This window comes from Chiloscyllium punctatum, chromosome 2 (assembly GCF_047496795.1).
Source record: "Chiloscyllium punctatum isolate Juve2018m chromosome 2, sChiPun1.3, whole genome shotgun sequence".
Taxonomy (NCBI): domain Eukaryota; kingdom Metazoa; phylum Chordata; class Chondrichthyes; order Orectolobiformes; family Hemiscylliidae; genus Chiloscyllium; species Chiloscyllium punctatum.
The window spans coordinates 51,791,853-51,814,026 of NC_092740.1; the positions used below are offsets into that span (position 1 = coordinate 51,791,853).

The 22,174-nt window shown below is 39.6% G+C and overlaps 1 protein-coding gene across 4 annotated transcripts in view; it reads right to left on the minus strand.

Moving 5' to 3' along the window:
• The window catches only part of edil3b (EGF-like repeats and discoidin I-like domains 3b), a 206,760-nt gene that overhangs the window by 7,910 nt on the left and 176,676 nt on the right, over positions 1-22,174 (minus strand). The gene's annotated exons all lie outside the window — the stretch shown is intronic.

Genomic DNA, 22,174 nt, shown 5'->3' on the forward strand with positions numbered 1-22,174 from the left:
TTATTGAGCATTTCCGGCATAACAGAGAAAGCCACCAGCTTATTGAGAAGAAAAAGTAGTATTCCAACTTATGTATGTGAAGTGTAACAGTAACTTTTCTGTTATATCTGCATTAAATATTTTCCTTATCAAAGTAACTTTACACTCACTTGAACTATTCAAAATATTATCTATTTAAGTCATGGCATAGTATACTACTAACAAAGAATAAACAAAATTAAAGTCAAGTTGAGGAAATGAAATTTATAACACTTTCTGAATGATTGTGCAAATTTTGATGTAGAGGTGCTACCACAGTTGGTTAGAGCTATGTACAATAGTGTACATTCAAAGAATTTGGGCAGCATGGTGGCTCATGGTCAGCACCGCTACCTCAGTGCCAGGGACCCAGGTTTGATTCCAGCCTTAGATAACTGACTGTGTGGAATTTACACATTGTCAACATGTCTGCATGGATGCTCCAGATTCCTCCCACAATCCAAAGATGTGCAGGTTAGGTGGATCAACCACAGTAAATTTCCCCATAGTTCCAAGGATGTGCAAGTTCAGTGGTTTAGCATGGTAAATGTGGGCAGGATGCTCTACAGAGGGTCAGTGCAGACTCAATGGGCAAATAGCCGCTTTCCATACTCTCGGGATTCTAATTTGTTGCAATAGTTATATATTTACAAATGAATTCCAAAGAGAATGAAATTCATAACTGAATGGGCTAGATTTTCTATTTGCAAATTGGGCAGGCTAGCCTCCCAAACAAATATAAAATAGGACATGATGTGTGAATGTAATCAAGCCAATTTCCAACATTCCAAAAGGTGAGCAGGCAAGATGGCAGCAACTTGCCTGTCTTTAAGAAATTGTGAATTAACAAGCTATTGCATAAAATCAGTAATTCAACCATCTGAAATTTTTCAATGTTTACTGCCTTTTCAAGCTTCAGACTTGAAAATGTTTGCAAGATTTCCTTATGGTAAATGTATCAAGGTGGTCTAAAACTGGTAGAAAAGCCCTGGCTGAATGTAGCTGCATATTCTGATGTGGATGGCAACATCTCTTGTTGTCGAATTCTGCCAAGTCATCCACAAGAAATCAAGAAAGATTCAGAGATCAGAAAGCCTTTTAACTTGCAGCCGTGACCAACTTCCTGTTCACAACATTACCACTCTGCAACATGATGTCCTATCCTAAGGTCCTGACTGGGTCTGAAGTGCCCTTTGAAACTATAGCTGGCTGTCTTTTGACTAGGAAACACTGTTTGGCTGTCCACTGCATGATTCAGTGAGCTGAGTAGGCAGGAGTGAAAGCAAGTGGAAAATTTAGTTTCTGTTCCACTTCTCTCACCACACTGAAAACAAAATCCAGTCCAAAGCTTCTAAATCTGTGTGACTGGTTTCTATATTATTTTAAAACACTTAGTAAAACAGTGTTAGTTTACATTCAATAGCAGCAAATATATAAATGTGATAGTTGTAGTGTCACTGGACTAGTAATCCAGAGGGTATGGAAAATAAAGAACATGAAAGCATGGGAAGGGTTAAAGCATGAAGGTCACTGGCAACCTGTGTCCTGTGGAATGGAGGATGGGATGACCTTGGTGGAACATTCTGACACCAATTAGCAGAGTAAGGTTAAGGCTAAAAGGCCACGATGGCGAGATGAGATAACACAAGTAATAAAGCAAGTTTCTCTGTTGAGTGTTATTATGACAGGATTGGGACAATAAGTATTTGGGACATGACATTAAAATATCTAATTAATAGTTAGTAGAGTCAGCTTGAGACAGGAGACTATTGTACTAGATGGAATAGCTAAATATCTATCAGGATAGGTTAGTCTGCAATGGAAATAACTGTAGCAGAAGTGATAATAAATATCTAATCATGACATTGGGAAAATATTAAGTAGGGTCTAGAATGAAAGACCATTATAGCAGAGTTAGCAATAAATATCTAACCATGACATTAGAATCACATTAAGTAGAATGTACAACTGAATGAGATAATGGGAACTAACATCATTGGTTTATTGTGTAGCTAGAGTGAGGTACTTTAATTAATGTAGTTGGACATGCTGATAAGCTTACAGAAACATGATAAAAAAGATATAAAAATCCACGGACCCTGAGGTTCATGGGCATTCAAGAATCTGTTTTCTCAGTGTCACGGTTTTTTGTTTACAAATAAAAGACCTACTTCTTGAAGAACTCTCTGCGTCTCCTGGTGGTTCTCTATATTTTCTCCACAACAAGGGTCAGGTTAATACTTTGGGGACACAGGTTCAAATCTCAGCATGATTGCTGATGGTATTTAAAAACAAAGAATCATAGAAATTCAATTAACAAAATCAGGGATTATAAACTTGCAATGGTGATAGTGAAATTATTGTCTTAAAATCCCATCTGATCCACTAGTTTCTCTTTAGGGTAGAGAATCTGTTATTTTATGTGATCTTGTCTACATGTGATGTTAGATATGCAGACACATACGCAGGAGACCCCTCTCGCAGATACAGGTCCAGTGTTGGTCAGAGGAGGCAGAGGATCAAATCCGGTGCTGTCTGGAATTGGCTGACTGGGACATGTTCAAATAGTCTGCAGGTCCCTTGGTTGGCTACGCCACCACCATCACAGACTTTAACAGCAAGTGTGTGGAGGACAGCATACCGAGGAAGTCAATCCAGGTGTTCCCCAATAGGAAACCCTGCAAGAATGAGGACATACAGAATGTGCTAAAATGCAGGTGTGAGGCTTTCAGATCAGGAGACCCACTCAAATATAAGGAATCCAAGTGTGACCTTCACAGAGCCATTAAGGCAGCCAAGGATTAATAGCTAGAGACCCAGACAGACACTCGGTGACAATGGAAAGGACTGAATGAAATCACAGGTTCTAAAAAGAGACAGTGCAAGATAGCAGACAATGACACATCCCTCCCAGATTGTCTCAAGGCCTTCTATGCTCGCTTTGAGCAGAATTTTGGCAGAGAGGTAACACCTATTCCAACAAGTCCTGACAAACCTATCCCAACTGTCAATGCATCAGAGGTCAGATCAGTTTTCCTTTGTGTGAATCCGAAGGAAAGTGATGGGACCAGGCCGTGCACTCAGAACATGCACAGATCAACTGGCAGAGGTTTTCTCCAACATCTTCAACCTCTTTGCAGCAGGCCACTGTCCCTGCCTGTTTCAAGAGGGCCAACATCATCCCTGTGCCTTAGAAGGCTCATGCAGCATGTCTCAATGACTACCGACCAGTGGTCATGAAGTGCCTTGAAAGGCTGGTCATGGCATTAAGCAACTCCAGCCTCCCCACTACACTTGGCCCACTCCAATTTTCCTTTCGGACAAACAGATCCACGTCAGATGCCATATCACTTGCCCTTCACTCCTCCCTAGAACATCTTGACACCAAGAACAGCTACGTAAGAATCCTACTCATTGACTACAGTTCAGCATTCAGCACTATTATCTCTTCGAGACTAATTACTAAACTTAGTGATCTCGGACTAAGCCCCACTCTCTGCATCTGGATTCTCAGTTCCCTGACCCACAGGCCACAATCAGTGAAGATTGGGGACAATATTTCATCCTCACTAACACTCAACGCTGGAGCCTCCGAGGGGTGCATTTACAAGTTCGCTGATGACACCACCATCGTTGGTCGAATCTCAGATGGCAACAAAACAGACTATAGCTACGAGGTGGAAGACCTGGAAAAATGGTGCATTGAGAACAACCTAGCTCTCAATGCCAGCAAAATCAAGGAACTCATTATCGATTTTCAGCGGGATGTTACTCATGCCCCCCCCCCCTACACATTAACAGCACAGCGGTGGAATGAGCGGACAGTGTCAAGCTCTTGGGAATGGTCATTCACAACAATCTTTCTTGTACTCTTCATGTGGACGCACTGATTACAAATGCCCGACAACATCTCTTCTTCCTTAGGCAGCTGAGGAAATTTGGCATGACAGCAAATGCTCTTGCCAACTTTTACAAGGTTCATCAGCAAGAGCATTCTGTCTGGATGTATCACTACCTGTACCATTCAAGATTGGAGATGGTTACAGAGAGTGGTGAACTCGACCCAGACAATCACAAAGGTCAAACTCCCATCTATGGAATCCACCTACCACACCCGCAGTCAAGGAAAGGCCGCCAGCATTCTCAAAGATCCATCCCACCCTGGCAATGCTTTTCTACAACCTCTACCATCAGGGAGAAGGTACTGAAGCCTGAAAACATGCACCAGCTGGATTTGAAACCGTTTCTACCCTACTGTTGTTAGAATACTGACTGGATTCACAAACTCTTAACATTTGCCTGTACCTTGTTTTTGTTTTGCCGCTGTTTACCTATTATTTACTTATATAGGCTATTTAACTATGTGATCTGCCTGTAAAGCTTTTCATTGTGCCTTGGTACACGTGACAATAAATTCAATTCAATTCAATTCTGAACAGCCCAATGAGGTGACCAAGCAAGGTGCTCAGTTCAAGGGTACTTAAAGATGGGCAATAAATGCTGGCCTTGCCAGTGAAGTTCACATTCTGTGAAAGCATAATTAAAAAATAAAATTCTTCTTTGGACATGTTTTGCTCCATTCCAAAATATCTAAACCCAATTAGAATTTGATTTGTTTTTCTTCTTTCATTAAAAGAATATTCTGAAGTTGCTGGATGGCTGGATACAGAGTGATGCCAACAGTGTGGGCTCAGTTGTGCTCTGGCTGAAATTACCATGAAGGATTCTCCTTCTCAGCCTCTCTCCTCACATGTGGCATGCTGATCCTTGGGTTAAACCACTATCAGTCACCTCTCTCTGTCTCTAATGAGACAGCAGCCCAATGCTTTGGTAGGACACTGGCAACTTTACCTTTATCTATTGTAAACTCTCATCATTTTTAAATGGATGCCAGTCACCAGAATTTTTCCAAGTGCTAAATTATCATGTGGCTGACATAAATTATGATATTTGTTTGTGCAAGAACTTCTAGTCATGAACACAATTCATTTATCTTTCCAGCCACTGATCATAATTTATCTTCTAAAAAATTGCAAAGCCTCACACAGCCAATGGATTTATTCTCATTAACACAGACCTCTGTGCGTCTTTTGATGTGATTAAGTTCACAATTATCCTTCAATGCCTCTTCTTTGTTGTCCACCACGGTTGAATTATCCTTGCTTGGTTCCACACTGCCGGTTTTCTCATTAGCAGGATAATCCTTGGCCACCTCTTCTTCTACCTCAGCACCAGTGCTTCCAGAAATTCCAAGGATAGACCTTTAGCCTGTTCAGTTCTTCATGCTATTTCTTGTGTTATTATCTGAAAACATCGGGTCAGCTGCTAACCACTACTCAACCCTATTTCACCAAAATCTTCTTATGACCTTCCCACTGCAATTGTGTTGTTAGACCATTAGTTAGGCTTTCATTTTAAATTCAAACTTTCCATAACTACTGACTTGGTCTGAAAGAAAAAAAAACTATTTACAAGCTTGGCAACTGAAATGATCAGGAACTGAGCTCCCAAATGCATAACACAAATGCAAAACACAAGAGCAGCACCGTGGCTCTGTGCTTAGCAGTGCTACCTCACAGTGCCTGGGACTCAGGTTCGCTTCCAGCTCAGGTGACTGTCTGAGTGGGTTTCCTCTGGGTGCTCCAGTTTCCTCTCACAGTTCAAAGATTAGATGCTATGCTAAATTGCCCATAGTGTTCAGGGATGTATAGGTTAGGTGCGTTAGTCATGGGAAATGTAGAGTAAGAGGGGTAGGGGAATGCGTAGGGGTGGGATATTCTTCAGAGGGTCAGTGTGGACGTGTTGGGTCAAATGGCCTGTTTCCACACTGTAGGGATTCTACGTTTATCCAGTAACACTGTTATTGAAACAATTGCCCACAACCTTGTGGCAAGTACATTAGTTTATTTCACACCTTGTTTAATTGGTCTCCAATCTCTTAGACTGGATATTTTACTCAATCCAAACCTCTGCTAACTATATCCTTTCCTGTGACATGACCCATGCACTGATTACCTGCCCTCATTAATCTACTTTGGCTCCTGGACTCTTCACCTACATTAAAATTATTCATTCTGCAACCCCCCTGCATTCCATCCCCCACAACATCAGTCACCACCAAACACCAGTGGCACAATCTCACCCTAGTGGCTGCCATGTCTTCAGCTGACTACGCCTCAAGCTTTGCAACATCCTCCTTCACTCCACCTCTTCTTTAAACCCAGCTTTTTGATCAAGCCTTTGATCACTTCTCCCAACATCTATTTTTGTGATTATGTCTGTGAAGTTTTCCAGGATGCTGCACTAGACTAAAGTTACAAGTTGCTGTTACAAGAAAAAGTTTTCTATTTTCCAGAAACCTCAAGTGTCCAGTAGTGTGGATTGAGCTATTTTAAGAAATCGATCATGAAGGTCACTTCTGCAAATTTCAAATTTGAGTGGGTAATGTTAATTGAACAATTTTGAATGAAGAGGAATTGACAAGGAGAAAGTTCCTCTTTTATTGTTGAAATAATTTCCATGCACAAACTTTAAAATCTAATTTGAAAATGGTTTGTCCTTTAAATGTCTGCCCTCCTGTATGTTTTATTTCTCCCATGACTATAAAAGAGAAATGTAACATATAATATCTAGGCTTATACCAAAATGTCATGTGAAGAAACAAAGACACTTTTCTGTAATCTAAACACTGTGCAAATTACATTAAAATCAAGCCAAGCCATTCAAAGATTTAGAGTATTCGGTCGTCATGCCAAAAACATAAATCTCAAATCAATATAGTGAAGTAATAAATTGTTCCGGAATAAAATACATTAATTCTTTTATGAGAAACAGCTTCCACGTGTGAGATCACAGCAGATACTGAAAATGCAAGTTTAGTACCAAAAGACCATAATGATGGTGATCTATTTTGAAGGAATTTTCTATACAAAATCTAATTAGATTAAAATTATAAAATTACCCATGTGACAGAAATCAATAATGAAAACTTAATTTATGATGTTAAAACATTCTAAAAAAATTAATAGTTCTAACCATTGCAATTAACAGAGTTTCAGTCAGCTAACAAATGGTCTTCACACTTAGAGCAATGTTGCTTCCTCTTAGCTGATCTTTGAAAAGACTGAGCAAGCCACTCAGTTCAAGAGCAATTAGGGATGAGCATAAACCTTACCTGAGATGCCCACATCCCATGAAAGAATACAGGAAACAAAACCCAATGCTTCATCTTGAAAGATGTGATATCAGAAATTAATTTTAAGGAAATCTGCTTACCCAAACATGACTTAGCCCTTGAGTTAATTTCAAACTCAATGGCCAGAATGCTGGCAAAGAATACTGAGGACCTGTATTACTGTTGGGATTGAATGAAGGACCCAGTGAGATTGATCCTATTTAAAACCTGCAGCCCTGCAGTACATGGCAACAAACTTTAAACAATATTTTGCCATTTGTGGGGCAGGAGGAGTGCAAATGGCTTCACAAAATCATTCTCTAATCCACCCAAATATCCCTCCAAAGTGACAATTTGGGCCTCTATAACTTTAATGCTTTGTTTACAGCAAAATAAGCAAGTAATTTCCTACTCCTTGAACTTTCATGCTATTGTTAACAGCAAAAAATTATTTTCCTTTTTAAGGCTGAATCACAAAAATAGTTTGTGGACTGAAAAACATCATCTGGTAATGTGGCATGTGCTGCAATTGAAAATCACTTCCCATGTGTCCATTTGTAATCAACGGCATTCATATCACCACTATTTGTGTTGATTAAATGTGTAAGAGCTGATTTTCCTCACCTAAATCTCTAGATAAAAAACTGAGGGAGAAGAGAAGGAAGAATCATTGCATCAGGTCTCCACTCCCTTGTGTATACCATCGGTATAACTTACTCTACTCCTGGGTTGGGGTGGTTGGAGAGGGGGGAGAATAGGATTTGTTATACAAAACTATGATGATTAGACAGAATTATGTGAAACTGGCACTGCTATTTATACTCCCCATTCCAACACCAGATGGACACCTATTTAAAAGACACCCTGAGACGGCCTTAAGCCTTGTGCCTGGATTTTCTCAGGTCAGTGATTCCAAAACAGGCAGGTAACAAAATGATGCATGCTTCTAGATAACACCCCTGTGCCTGAGGGTTTTTCAGTGCTACTTACAAATGGTAGCAGGATTGTTTTCATAACCAATACTCTAAAAGAATTTCAAAACCTATTTTGTACTTTTGGAAAAGATTTATTGTACTGTATATACTTTTATTTGGTTATGGCATTTTAAAATTTTAATTAACTACAATAGCAGTATTGAAATTCAGAATAAATGTGCTTGAAGAATAAAAACTGGTTTTATTCTATTCATTTCCGAATGAAACTGCACTATGCACACATATAATTATTCACTTCAGAGGAATCTAATTTTACAAAGTATGAATATATGCTGAATATATAACTCTGATGTTGAAACATGCCCTGAGCCAAAGTGAAAAGGTTTGTAAGGGCACACTACAATTTGGTCATATTGGTATTGGAAACAAGCCGTTCAAATTGTAAAATGTAGATAGGTGGCCATTCAATCATGCACACTTCATTGGATCAATAAAATAGTTATTGTATTGTGAATGGCCACTTTTCACTGTCAGCTTGTTATGGAACAATTCTATCTGTTCTCTTAAGCAGTGAGTACCTGAAAGGGTAACTGACATTGCTCCACTAATTAGGATATAGTGGATTGTTCCTGGGAGGCTCTGTCAGATTTGTTAGCATTCTGTAACTGCTACTGCTGCTGAGAGGGAATAGTTTAGTAGTAGCAAAGTACTCTATTCTCTGCGTTGATCTTGATATCTCACAAAAAACCATCTGTATCTCAGATGTAATGTAACTAACTGTTAAGTAAAATGTAATTAACTTGTTTGACATTGATCAAGATTGAGCCTACTTTATGTCTAAGGTATCATGTGGGTATCGTCCTCCCCACATTATATCAATAGACTAATGCCAGCAAAGATTGGTGGTAATAAATTCAACTAAGACATTCCAGATGATTCAGGCTGATGACCAAGACTACATAACACTATTAAAAAAGTCAATAAGGCACATGCTTTTTCTCAGTTCAAAGCTGTTGTAAATTTGCTTGCATTTTTGTGTGCTAAATTAAAAACTGCACAATTTGCAGTTGTTTCTAGTGTTATGAACTTTACTATTGATAATTCCAATGACTATATATTCACATGCTGTTACACATCAAAAAGAATTTATTTCTAATCAGAGAGATTGTTTTGTATGGCTAGGGATAGGACTGAGTGTGATGTTGGATTCACTGTCTGTGGTTTTTCCTCTCCCACCTGGATTATGATTCCAGATGGATACAGGAAAGGCTCTTCAATGTGCAGGTGACAAGGTTCCTAAGTAAATAAACAACAAATGCTGGAGATCACGGCCAGCCAGACAGCATCCATGGAGAGAGAGCAATCTAATGTTGAGTCTAGACGACTCTTCATCAGAGCTGATGAGCATTTGTTGTTTTCAGTGCAGATTCCAGAATCTGGAGAAATTTGTTCCTAAGCAGATAAACTTGCGTAGGCCCAAATCAGTTTCCAGTGGCTGTACTGAACCATTTGATATTACTGCAAGTGTCTCATGGAAACAGTAGGACACAAAGTGGAATTATTACTCTTGTATATTCGAAAGCTTCTCTGAAAATAGCATGAATGCATATAAATGGGCAGGATGGGATGGCGTTGTAAGGACAGTGTTAGGTGTCTAAAGACTCCCTTACTCTGCAGCGTAATGTGCTATACTCAGGCTTTGTTTGACGTACATTGGATGTCTGAATAGAAATGTTTTATCTTAGCAGTGCTCATTATCACCTGAAGCAGATCTTTCAGCAAACTAAAATAAACATGATCCTCCCAGGTGAGATTTGATCTGAGACAGCAAAGTGTACAATAAAATGGGGGCTAATTCAACAAACAGGGAGAATACAAAATGTCTTCATATCTTTCACTATAATTTTGTGTCAAAGATAAAGAAATAAATCTCCTTTGTTCTTTTGTGATAAAGATCATAATTACAAATTTCCTATACAGGCAATTATTTAAGGTTGCAGATGCAAGAAAAATGTCAGCAAATCCTATGCATATAAACACACAAATTATTGAATTTAAATAAATTAGCCTTTTGAAGTATTTAAAAATAAATTAGTTGCAGGCTTTAAAACAAATGTTTTCCATTATAACAGGAATACTGTATTCAGGGCCTATATGCCAACCAAGTGTATAGGATGACCCCAGATTTTTAATGTCAAAATACACATTGAGGCCTATTATTGGCATATAATTTAAATCCCCATTTTTCAGCTTTTAATTTCATATCCAAGGCAAAGTTCATATTCAGAGTTGGTCTCAATTTTTTCAGCTCAGAAATATATGTTTAGGTTTATACTCATTTCCTAAGTTAACCCATTGTAGCAAACCAAGCCACATTACAGAATCACGACAGTGCAGAGAGTGGCCATTCAGTCCATAGAGGCTGCACTGACCTCTGAAGAGCATCCAACCAAGCCCAGCCTCCAAACCTATTCCTGTAACCCCGTATTTCCCATTGCTAATCCACCTACCCTGCTCATCCCTGGACACTACTGTAATTTCAGCATGAACAATCCACCTTTTTGGACTGGGAAAGGAAACTGGAGTACCTGGCAGAAACCCATGCAGACACAGGGAGAACATGCAAACTCCACTCAGTCACCCAAAACTGAAACTGAACCTGGGTCCCTGGCTCTTTGAGGCAACAGAGCTAACACTGAGCCATTGTGTTGCCCTGAACATTTTTGAGTTAAGAAAATGCTCTGGAGTTGAAGATACTCTCATAGAGAGCAGACCACACGTAGAGACCAATGAACATGAATGGGTCCTTCTGCAGTAAGATTAATAGTTCACATTTTATTTTCAACATATGAGTCAACCTTTCTTTTTGGAATAATATATCAAAGCTCCAAAGGTTGACTTAAATGCTTCAACCTATTGTAATACAAATGTAATAATGTAATTCAATTACAAATCCCAATGTTAGAAGTAAAAAGGTCACTTTCTATGAAGTGCAGCCTTTTAAAAAGATTTTTTTGGACAACTTAAGATGTCTTCCAAAATCACAGCTAGCCTCTGTAATATAATTTTACCTGAAGTTCAAATATAATCCCTTCAGATAAGCAGAAGCTATAGGATTCATCAACACAATAAGCATAGGAAACAGGAACTAGAGCATGCTATTCAACTCTTTGAACCTATTTCACTACTCAGCAAGATCATGGCTGTTCTGACTATTGTCGTAACTCCAATTCCCTGCCTGCCCCCAATTAACCCTCTCTTGAACTAACCAATGTGGAAAATAATCACTTTACGCGATGGTACTACAGAATATGTATTTTTGCAAAGGTGGAAAAAAAATCTAATCAAATAATAGGTGAAAAAACTATGCTATATTTGTATATATAAAATGAAAGCTCTATTAATAGTAATGCAGCATCTACCAAGCTGTTTTATACCAGGAAGTACTAAGCCTTTCAGAGAGAGGGTCAATGTACATTTTAAACTGCAATATAAAAGTACTCTAGGTTAATAGCTAAAAAGTGCTCTTTTATCACTAAATCATTACAAGTCTAAACTGGTACAGTTACATGCAAAAGTAAATTAAAAGGAAAAAAATTGGTAGTGAGAAGGAACTGCTGATCTCAGTTACCCCATAAATAGCAGCGATATCAGAGAAGGTTCACAAAAGCAAGCAGACAAAAAAAAATCAATTTATAAATGTGGTTTATGGAAAGAAACCTGCTGCCTTTATCTAGTCTGGCCTATGTGTGTCTCTAGTCTCCTACAAAGTGGTTAACTCTTAATTGGCCCAGCAACCAAAACACAACAAAGAATAAGCTTACCTTTACACTTCAGGGGTCAGTATGAAAGACAACCTCTATCACTAAAACCAATTAGCTTCTCTTTGATGTCCCCTTTTACTACCAACCAGCACCATCACAAGTTGGCTAGAATCTTAGCTTTCTTGGGTTTTATTCAGTTTTCAGAATTATTTCTTTTCTACAGTTAATTACATACTATTTCCTTCTTCTTGTCCTTTATTGATGTTCCACTACTTTCATAAAACAATGATAATCATACTTACTGTTGCTGTTATACCTTCATTATCTTAAGTTAAAACTGTTCCCTTTTTCACTGAATCACCTTATTTTCTTTCAGTGTTCTTTAACTTGCTGTAATTATAAGGCCCCTCCTATATTACCTGCTAGCCCTTCATATTCATATATAGTTCTCTAAATCTCACTTTTTAACCTTCTCATTACTATGTTTATAGTTTGTCATAATATTTCTATTCCAAGCAATATTATACACCATGCATGTTGTGTTTAGTTTTTAACACTCTCTTTATGCAAAGGTAAATATAATTCATTGATACAATCATCAAAATTAATGTATGCTGAACATTACTCTCCTTATATTTTAGTTTTAAAATACTCAAGGGGTTTCCACCACTCATTACTTAATAGCTTCTTTTAATTTCTTGTTTGACAGCAACTAGATAGTGTCGACTCAAGCAAAGCTTTCTGTTCTATTGCAGTAGTTTTATGAATCCTACTCTCCCTCGTTAACCTAAGAAGCAGATTTGCCCATGTTCCTGACAAAATAATCTGAGTTATTTCTAGTGCCCTATTTAGCCTCTTCATTAATTCACTGCTTCCATTATGATTTAGGTGAAGGCCCTTAAAATTGTCTTTTCAAGTTGGAGCGGTTACTTTCAGCTGGTCCCCTTTGCACCAGCTTGTTCTTTCGAATTTTCCAAAGTGTGACAACAAGTTAATCGGGAAATGTAAACTTCAAGAAATTGCTTTTCACTTTGGTGCATAACCTTTTAACCTTTCTTTTTAATACCTTTAATTTTTATTTAGACCCATTACTTTTGGCTGCATTCTCTTTTAACACACTAAAGGGTAGAAACTGGGCCTGCAGCCTCATTGGAATATTGCTGATAAACTGTGGAGCACATCTAACCACATCTCTTTTGTAATCAATAACATACCTATTACCATCCTGAAGTAGCGCACAGGACATCAGAAAAATACCTTTTGGTAAAGAAGTGAATTTAAATAAATCTTAATGTAAAATAAGTTGCACAAGGCAGAATATCAATACTTCTGCTTAATTATTCCTGTTAAGTTACATGAAATAACTCCACAGAGGCTAGTATCCCATCACCAAGTCACTCTTTATTTATATATGGAGCATCCTGGACACTAATAATGCTCTCTCAGAGCCAGCTGTCAGAGTGAACAGGATCCCTGACACTCCTGTTCTTATCTGTCAGCCAGACTCCCTGATTGGACCAGAATAACAACCCCAGTCAGGGAACTCATATTATATGAGGCTGACCTTGTTACAATCGCTACAGGAGACACCACATTGTTCTGGCCTTTCACACTTCACTGACTTTGTAGCATGATTCAATGAACCAATTAAGTCATAATGACCGCTGACTGGGGAACAGACGTTAAACTGCATGATCTGCAACCAATAGAACACAGAGCCAGTGTAGATACTCCCTCAAATAAAATCAAAATGCTGTGGATACTGGAACTCCGAAACAAACACTGAAGAAACTCAGCAAGCTGACAGCATCTGTGGAGAGATACAAAGTTAACATTTTGAGTTAAGTTTGACTACTCTTCTCAGCTTGAAATTTTAATTTTGTTCTTCTTTCTCCACAGATGCTGCCAGACCTGCTGAGGTTCAGTCCAGCATTTTCAACGTTCATCCCTCAGTTGCCGAAGAATAAGACTTAGATCAACAACGGGAACATTGACATAATGTCCATGTTCTTCCTTAGGAGCTTGTGCCAGAACTGGGGGAATTATCCTACAGACTAGTTATGTAGCAGCTTTACATAGGTATATGTCAATGAATATAACTGACAGGACTAAATTTGTGAAAAACTAGAAGGGCATCACATCTTAGCCAAAATGAAGGCCAGACGTTCAGCCTCTTTATCTGGTGGCTACCAATTTTGCCATGTAGAAAACAGTGGTGAGACAGATTTCACACAACTGCAGCTCACAGAAATATTTGCACATTTAAAAAATGCTATTTCCGTCAATTACAGCAGTTTCAATGACCCAAAATGTCCTTATCTTTTTCGTAAATGTGTGATGGCTTAACTTTAAACAGTAACCCCCTAGTTCAACATTCTCCCATGCAAGGGAATATCCTTTTCACATGCACCCCAACAAAACCGCTCAGGTCTTATATGTTCATTCAACTCACCTCTTACTCTTGTCTAGTTTGTCTAATCTTTCTTTATAAGACAACCCATTCATTTAAGCAATTAGTCGAGTGTATCTCTATGAAGTGTTTCCAATGCATTTGCATCCTTCCCTTAATAAGATGAACAATACTTTGCACTATATTTCAGATGTGGTGACATGGTGGCCAGGGTTCGAATCCAACCTTGGGCGACTGTGTGGAGTTTACAGATTCTCCCCATGTCTGTGTAGGTTTCTTCTGGGCACTCCTGGTTTCCTCCCACAGTCCAAAGACCTACTCTTAGGAAATAAGGCATGGCAGGTCACTGAGATGTCAGTGGAGGAGAACTATGGAGCCAGTAACCATAATTCTATTAGTTTTAAAATTGTGATGGAAAAGAATAGACTAGATCTAAAAGTTGAAGCTCTAAATTGGAGTAAGGCTAAGTTTGATGGGATTAGGCAAGAACTTTTAAAAGCTGATTGGGTGCAGATGTTTACAGGAAATCAGGAATGCAAAAAGGGGACATGAGATAAATTTGGCAAATAGAGTTAAGGAGAATCCAAAGGGCTTTTATGAATACATTAAGGACAAAAGGGTAACTAGGGAGATAATAGGGCCCCTCAAAGATCAGCAAGTCAGCTTAAATGTGGAGCTGCAAGAGATGGGGAAGATACTAAACAAGTATTTTGCATCAAAGTTTACTGTGGAGAAGATGTAAAATGTGGGGAAATAGATGGTGATATCTTGAAAAATGTCCATATTACAGAGGGGGTGGTGCTGGATGTCTTGAAATGCATAAAAATAGATAAATCCGCAGGACCTGATCAGCTGTACTCTAGCAAATCTATTTCTTTGAAATAATTTATTATGAGACATTATTTGGTTCCTTGTGTGTGGGCATCAAGTTATAGTTGCTCATATTAAAAAAAAGTAGTCCAAATAATAGGATGTATTTTTCCTTTGTCAGCCAATAGTAAGCCTTTATAGTATTACACCATGATGTTTTCATTTTTCCTGAATATCAGGCAATAAGGATATTTTGAGTAGTGATTAATTTGGTGTAAAATGAATTTTGTAATAATTAGATTATCATAATAACAGCTTGGTACAGATCAGTTATATAATTTTAGGTTTTCTTAGTTGTAATGGTCTAGAAACTATTTTAACATACGTAATTAAATGGAGCAGTATTCAGATGATTTTTAATATTCCCAAAGCATAACGTTATGGTGATTAGTGAGAAATAAATGGAACAACACAAGCAAGGGATCATATTGTTAGGTTATATCATTGTCTTATATGCTTAGTTGAAACTCATAGCACCTTGAATAAAATGACAGTCCTCGGAACTGACTGCCAATTTGACTGGCTTTTTAAAAATTAAAAATTGCAAAATATATACTTATTGATTCTCTGGTCAGGTTTTCTGCCTCATTCATATCAAGTTTGGTCAGGAGTGTTGAAAAGCTGGCAATAATTCATTACAGAATCATAGAAATGCTGCAACATAAGGAGGAAGCTCTTTCAGCCAGTCACATAGCCCTCTGCAATAGCAACACAACTACTCCCACTATCATTTGGTTTACTGGAGCTTTTCTGTTCCGATATTTAGCCAACTGTATTCTGAATGTCTTGCTTGAACCTGCCTCCACCAGGCTCTCAGGCAATGTATTTCAGAACCCAACTACTCCTTGTTTGAAGAATTTTTTTTTCTTTGGGTTGCTATTTCTTCCTTCATTTACTAATCGTCTTAAATATCCCTGTCTAGTTCTTAATCTTTGCACCAATGGGAAGTTTTCCCTATACACTAAATTCCAAGCCACTCAGCATCTTGAATTGGAAACATATTCCTTACTATCACCTTCATGGATCTCTCTTGAACCAGTGGACTGCAATGCTTCTCAATAGCAATTAGGAATGGACAGTAAGTGCTGGCCCAGCCAGTAAAGACAGCAATGCAGTCCCAAGTTCTGCATCATCTATCACTTTTGAAATTACATTCGTGCACCACCCAAATCTTGGTCATTAATGTTTAAGAGAAACATTATGCCCTAAGGAATAGCATAGAATGACAGAATCCATACAGTGTGAAAAAGGGCTATTCAGCCCATCTAATCCACACTGATCTTCCAAAGAGCATCCCACCCAGACCCACCTCATCTCTGTTACCCTCCATTTCCCATGTCTAATCCACCCAATCCACACATCCCTTGACACTACAGGGCAATTTAGCATGGCCAATCTACCTAATCTGCACATCTTTAGACTTTGTGAGGAAACTGGAGCATGCGGAGGAAACTCATGCAGACACAGGGAGAATGTGCAAACTCCACACAACCAGTCACTAAGGGTGGAATCAAAGCCAAGTCCCTTATGTGATAAGAGTTTTCAAACAGAGTTTTACTGGCCAATAAAAGTTGGTCTAGTCCATATGCCATGCATGAATAAAGGAAAAAAAAACTGAGTGAACCTCAGCAAAAGCAGGACAAGGTCCTTATTTGTCATCTGTTGGTAAGTAGCAGGCAGGAAAGTTGACCATGGGCAATTTCATCAATAACTTAATTCTGGCAGGCATAAGGTAGTGGTGGGGCCCATACACCCTTATTCATTCTATTTTCCATTCTTTGCCCCTTCAAGCTCACAATCAGTGGCATAACATTCCATTTCAGAGCTTAAACAGAAAAATCAAAGCAAACATTCCATTGCAATCCTGAGGGAGCGTGGCATTATTGGAAATGCCATGATTTGGATGAAATTTTAAGCAGAGATCCTTTCTTCCTGCTTGAGTTGATGTAGAAGATCACATGGCACTTCCTGGTGAAGAGCTTTTGCCTGAAACGTCAACTCTCCTGCTCCTCGGATGCTGCCTGACCTGCTATGCTTTTCCAGCACCACACTCTTGACTGTAATCTCCAGCATCTGCAGTCCTCACTTTCAGCACTGTACTAAAGGCTGCTTATCGCATTCTCAGCTACCTTCCCCCCAGCCCCACCCCCCTCCCATTTATCTCTTTACAAAACTAACATTCTTTCCATCACCTTTTCAGGGAAAGTTCTAAAGACTCAAAAACCCTCTGAAAGAAAATCTTTGGTCTGCTGTTTTAAATGGGCAACCCTGAGTTTTAAATGTAGGTTCAAAATGTACCTCATTGGTTTAAAGGTTTAAAATGTACCTCATTGGGCTTTCATCATGTTTGTTAGTTTTGTAAAGTGCTATACAAATGAAAGTGTTTGTTTCTTATTCATTACTGGAAGCCCATATTCCCATTTCAAAGACTAATAAAAATATTTGGGACCATTTACCACCCCAGGCATTGTCCTGAGAACTTACCGTTTGTGAGGAATGCAGTAGTTTTGTGCAAGGACTGAAATTGTAAACATGACTATTGTTCAAAATGATCAAGCACACACAAGTACAAGAAATGTAATGTTTGAGTGAGATACTGTCACCAATGACACTGGAATGGAACATGGGGAGAGAAGGAGAAAAATGAAATGAGGTGTGGGCTTGCTGATCAAATTGGTTTCATTAATTAAGATCAAATAAAAATAGTTCAAGTGAAACTGTCCACCATTCAAATTATCTTACACTAATATGTTCAACTTGACCTCATGTGAGTTTTACCGATACAATTTTATCTCCTGTGGCAAGTTACGACAAAATTATTCATTGCTTGTTCCCTTTCTGAATGCACACAAAAAAAGTGTTCTACCTTCACATCCCACATTATTCATCCCTGACCAATTAGCTACCTGGAATGTCTTGGAATCTCTGAGGCCCAAGAATTCAGATATCAGAATGTTACCACACTGCGGTCAATCATCTGTTTAATTAACCTAATAAATAGTTAGCAGATATTGTAATGACGTGGAGCTTCAGCCCACCTGCCAAGTTTTAAATCTACAGGGCTGCTAATACCAGGCAATTACTTTTCTTGTAAACAAACCAACTGCTACCTCTTTGCTTATTCAAACAGAGGGAAAAAAAGCAAAATCTTTGTCTTTGCACTGATCTTAGGAAGGTCAGTTACATGCAGTTTTTAAAAAATATATGCAATGACAAAACCTATGTTTCTATTTGAATGAGGTAACCAATAAGAGGTTATACACACAATAGAAATCAACACTTATAAATCAGAGCAATGTATGACAGCCTGCAGTTCACTTTGACCAAAAGCTCTGCAAGTCTACCTCGCACACATTGGCAGAATCTTGCCGAGGTGATGGGGTTTCAGGAGGGAAGGGCAGAACCAGTGAGATCCCCATGTTCCTGTTTTCAAGAAGGTCCACTGCATCTCGTGCCACATAAAGACTTAGCAAGTCAGAAGTGGGCCTTACCTCAAGGCCAAGCCCTGCCTGGCAAGAGCTGCTATCCAATCAAAGGCTGGAAGTTCGGTGAATCGCAGTGACGCTGGCAAAGCAGTGGCTGCTGCTGGCAGGGAGGGGATGGTGCGAAAATTAGCAGCAAGGTCAGGAGCCTGCCTTTCAGTAATCTGGCTTCCTTCTCATTCCCTCAATTAGGAACTGAATTCCTTTAAATGAGGAACCCCTCCCCAGGAGCCTGGAAATGAATTTGCCAGTTTCATGTGTCATGTTTCTTCCAAACCAAGAGCCTTCATCTCTGCTGGATTACTATCAGTGGTGAAAGCATGATGCCATTAATTGACCACTTAAGGGAGGCAGGAAACATGTTTCCGCTGGTGGGTGAGTGCCGAACCAGGGGACACAGCTTAAAAATACGGGGTAGACCATTTAGGACAGAGATGAGGAGAAACTTCTTCACCCAGAGAGTGGTGGCTGTGTGGAATGCTCTGCCCCAGAGGGCAGTAGAGGCCCAGTCTCTCGATTCATTTAAGAAAGAGTTGGATAGAGCTCTCAAGGATAGTGGAATCAAGGGTTATGGAGAATAAGGCAGGAACAGGATACTGATTAAGGATGATCAGCCATGATCATATTGAATGGTGGTGCAGGCTTGAAGGGCAGAATGGCCTACTCCTGCATCTATTGTCTATTGTCTGTTGAGTGAGAAGACCATCCACAGCAGACTTAATCAGGATAGAGATGGGAAGTAGGAGGATCCCCATCTGCCCCTTGATTAAACACCCCTATAACCAACTCAGCATGGCAGGAATATCAAAGACACCACCTTGTTCAGAATTAGAATTAGAATCCCTACTGTGTGGAAACAGGCCATTTGGCCCAATAGGTCCATACCAACCCTCCAAAGAGTATCCCACCTAGACCCATTCCCCTATATTTATCCCTGACTCATGCACCTGACCTATACATCCCTGAACACTATGGGCAATTTAGCATGGCCAATTCACCTAACCTGCACATCTTTAGATTGTGGGAGGAAAATGGAGCACCTGAAGGAAACCTAAGCAGATGCAGGGAAAATGTGCAAAATCCACACAGTCACCCAATGTTAGAAGTGAACCCGGACCCCTGGCGCTGTGAGGCAGCAGTGCTAACCACTGTGCCATATATTGGGTTTCAAAGAATACACTCGGTTGTTTCACTGTTACCAAATTGATCAGCCTTTCAGGCAAATTAAAAATACTGATTTTGTTTACTAATCTCACTGGAATGGACCATTGTTATTTTTCATCAGAAATTAAGGCAGGTCTGAAAAATGCACAAGAAAACATAGGCCGACATGTTGAATTTTACATTCCCCTGACAACATGCTTGACAATGGAGTAGTTTGTAAAAATGCAATGTGTGGCTTGCTTGCCTGGCCCAGACTGGTTTCCCACTTGGGGACTGTGGGGAGGAAAAACAGCTTGCTCAATTTGAGTCTATTGAGGCCCATAAGCAGTCAAGTAATGGTCTACTTACGTGTCTCAGCCTATTTCACCACTGATGACTGTTTGCTTCCATAAAACGAGCACATTAGTGAACCACGTGGTACACTTTTCCCCTGACAATCAACAATAGGTTCAAGGTCATCATTAGACTCTTAATTTTTATCGAATTCAAATTCCACCACCAGCCATAGTGGGATTTGAGCCGACGTCTTCAGATCAACAGTCCAATGATAATATCGCTATGTCATCACCTCCCCTTACTTTTACTAGGCAGCTTGCTGTTGGGAAAAGGATTGTACCCTCCTTGAAGCATTCCTGATGCTCATTGGAAACACACATCCCCCAGATGTTTAACTATCCCCTGGGCCTCTCAAACCCAACCCAGGTCAGTCAGTCAGTCTTATTGATACCACTGCATTTGCTTTGGGGAGGCCCAGAAATGACCAACACTTGAGCCTCCAAATACTGGGACAAAAGAGCTGCCGACTAATCTGAATGGTTGGCCACACTCTCAGGCTGGACATCTTCCCAAATCAGGACATAAATCCTGCCCTGAGACAATTCACCTGTAAATGGCTGCCAGGCAACTGCTGGTGGACTTCCTACTGAAAATTTTGTGAGGGACAGATAGGGGGAGTGTGGACAATAGCAGGGAATATGATATCCTATACAGCCTTCAAAGGACACAAGTGAGTTGAGACAAAACTTGAAAAAGTCTTCATTTCCGTGGGGATGCTGTTTCCTTCCTAAGAATGAACAAAACTTGTAATTCTGGAACATCAACATTGCAAGGTTCATTTTGACTTTATCTATAGTTATGTCAGGTAAAAAATAACTACTCTGTGCCATTAGGAACTGTACCTGTGCAAGACTGTTTCAAATGTGCATCACAGATTTTTTCCTAACATTATCCATGTTCGTATGTCCCTTGTGTTAGCTTTGTTTTGAACATCTTTTTCCCTCTTGTTTCATTGCAGTTTTTTCAGGGTCTATGTTTCAAAATTTAACTGTCAAACTTACACTTAGTTACTTCACACATAGGACTGCAAGAGACATTGAGAAAGACTAAACTTGAGCTTTAAGCTCGACTAAAGGGAAATATTTTGTCGATATTTAGTATAGTAAAACGGGAAACGGTTAGATGCTGTGTCATCATTTTGACAGTTTAGAGGGGCAAGATGTAGAATGGGAAGTCATTGAGAACTGAAGCCAACATGAAATCTCCAGTGTAAAGCAGATATCCTCAGATCAGCAATACCAATGACTGGTGCTGCCAAGTGCAGGTCCTCGAGGCAAATAGCCCTGATTTTCTTTGGGTGTGATAACTTGGAACCACTTCCACCAGGAGACTTGGGGCCATTTATGCTTTTGCCTGGGGTCCACAAATTTGCAAAGATTGGTGGATCACTGAATAGGATCTGAGGCTATTATATCAAGAATTGCCACTGCAATTGCTGCAGGCAGCACAGCCAAAGGCATCTGAACGCAACAGAGGTTAAAAGACAGCAACTAGAAGGCAGCAGTAACCTCTGCACAGAATCTACAGGCCAAGGGTCACTTTCCTGGAGTTCTGAGAGCAGCAGTGATGACAAGTGCAGCCCTGTTGGCTCAAATGATCACCGACCTCTGTATCCCCATGAAGATGATGTAAAGCCATCAGGAGCAGGTGCCCATAAAGGTCAAGGTGACCATGACTCTTAACTGTTTTTGCAACTCGTTCATCCAAAAGCTCAGCTGCTGACAACTGCGGAACCATAGAATTGTCAGGCAAATAACTGCACCAGCGAGATGACAGATGCTTTACTTGGGAGGGCACCACTATGAGACTGATGCTGCTAGTCAAACCTGGAGGGTTGTATGCTTTGCCTCCCTGGCAAGATTTGCTCAGATCTGGGCTATTACAAACTGCACCCATGTGGGCGATTATGATTCTGGTGTGCTGGACCATCAGAGGTTCCTTGTCTCCTTGAAGGTCCATCTGGTGTGTGGTGTGCATGAAAATCCATGGAATTAACATTTTGCCTTTTTCAATTTCCACTA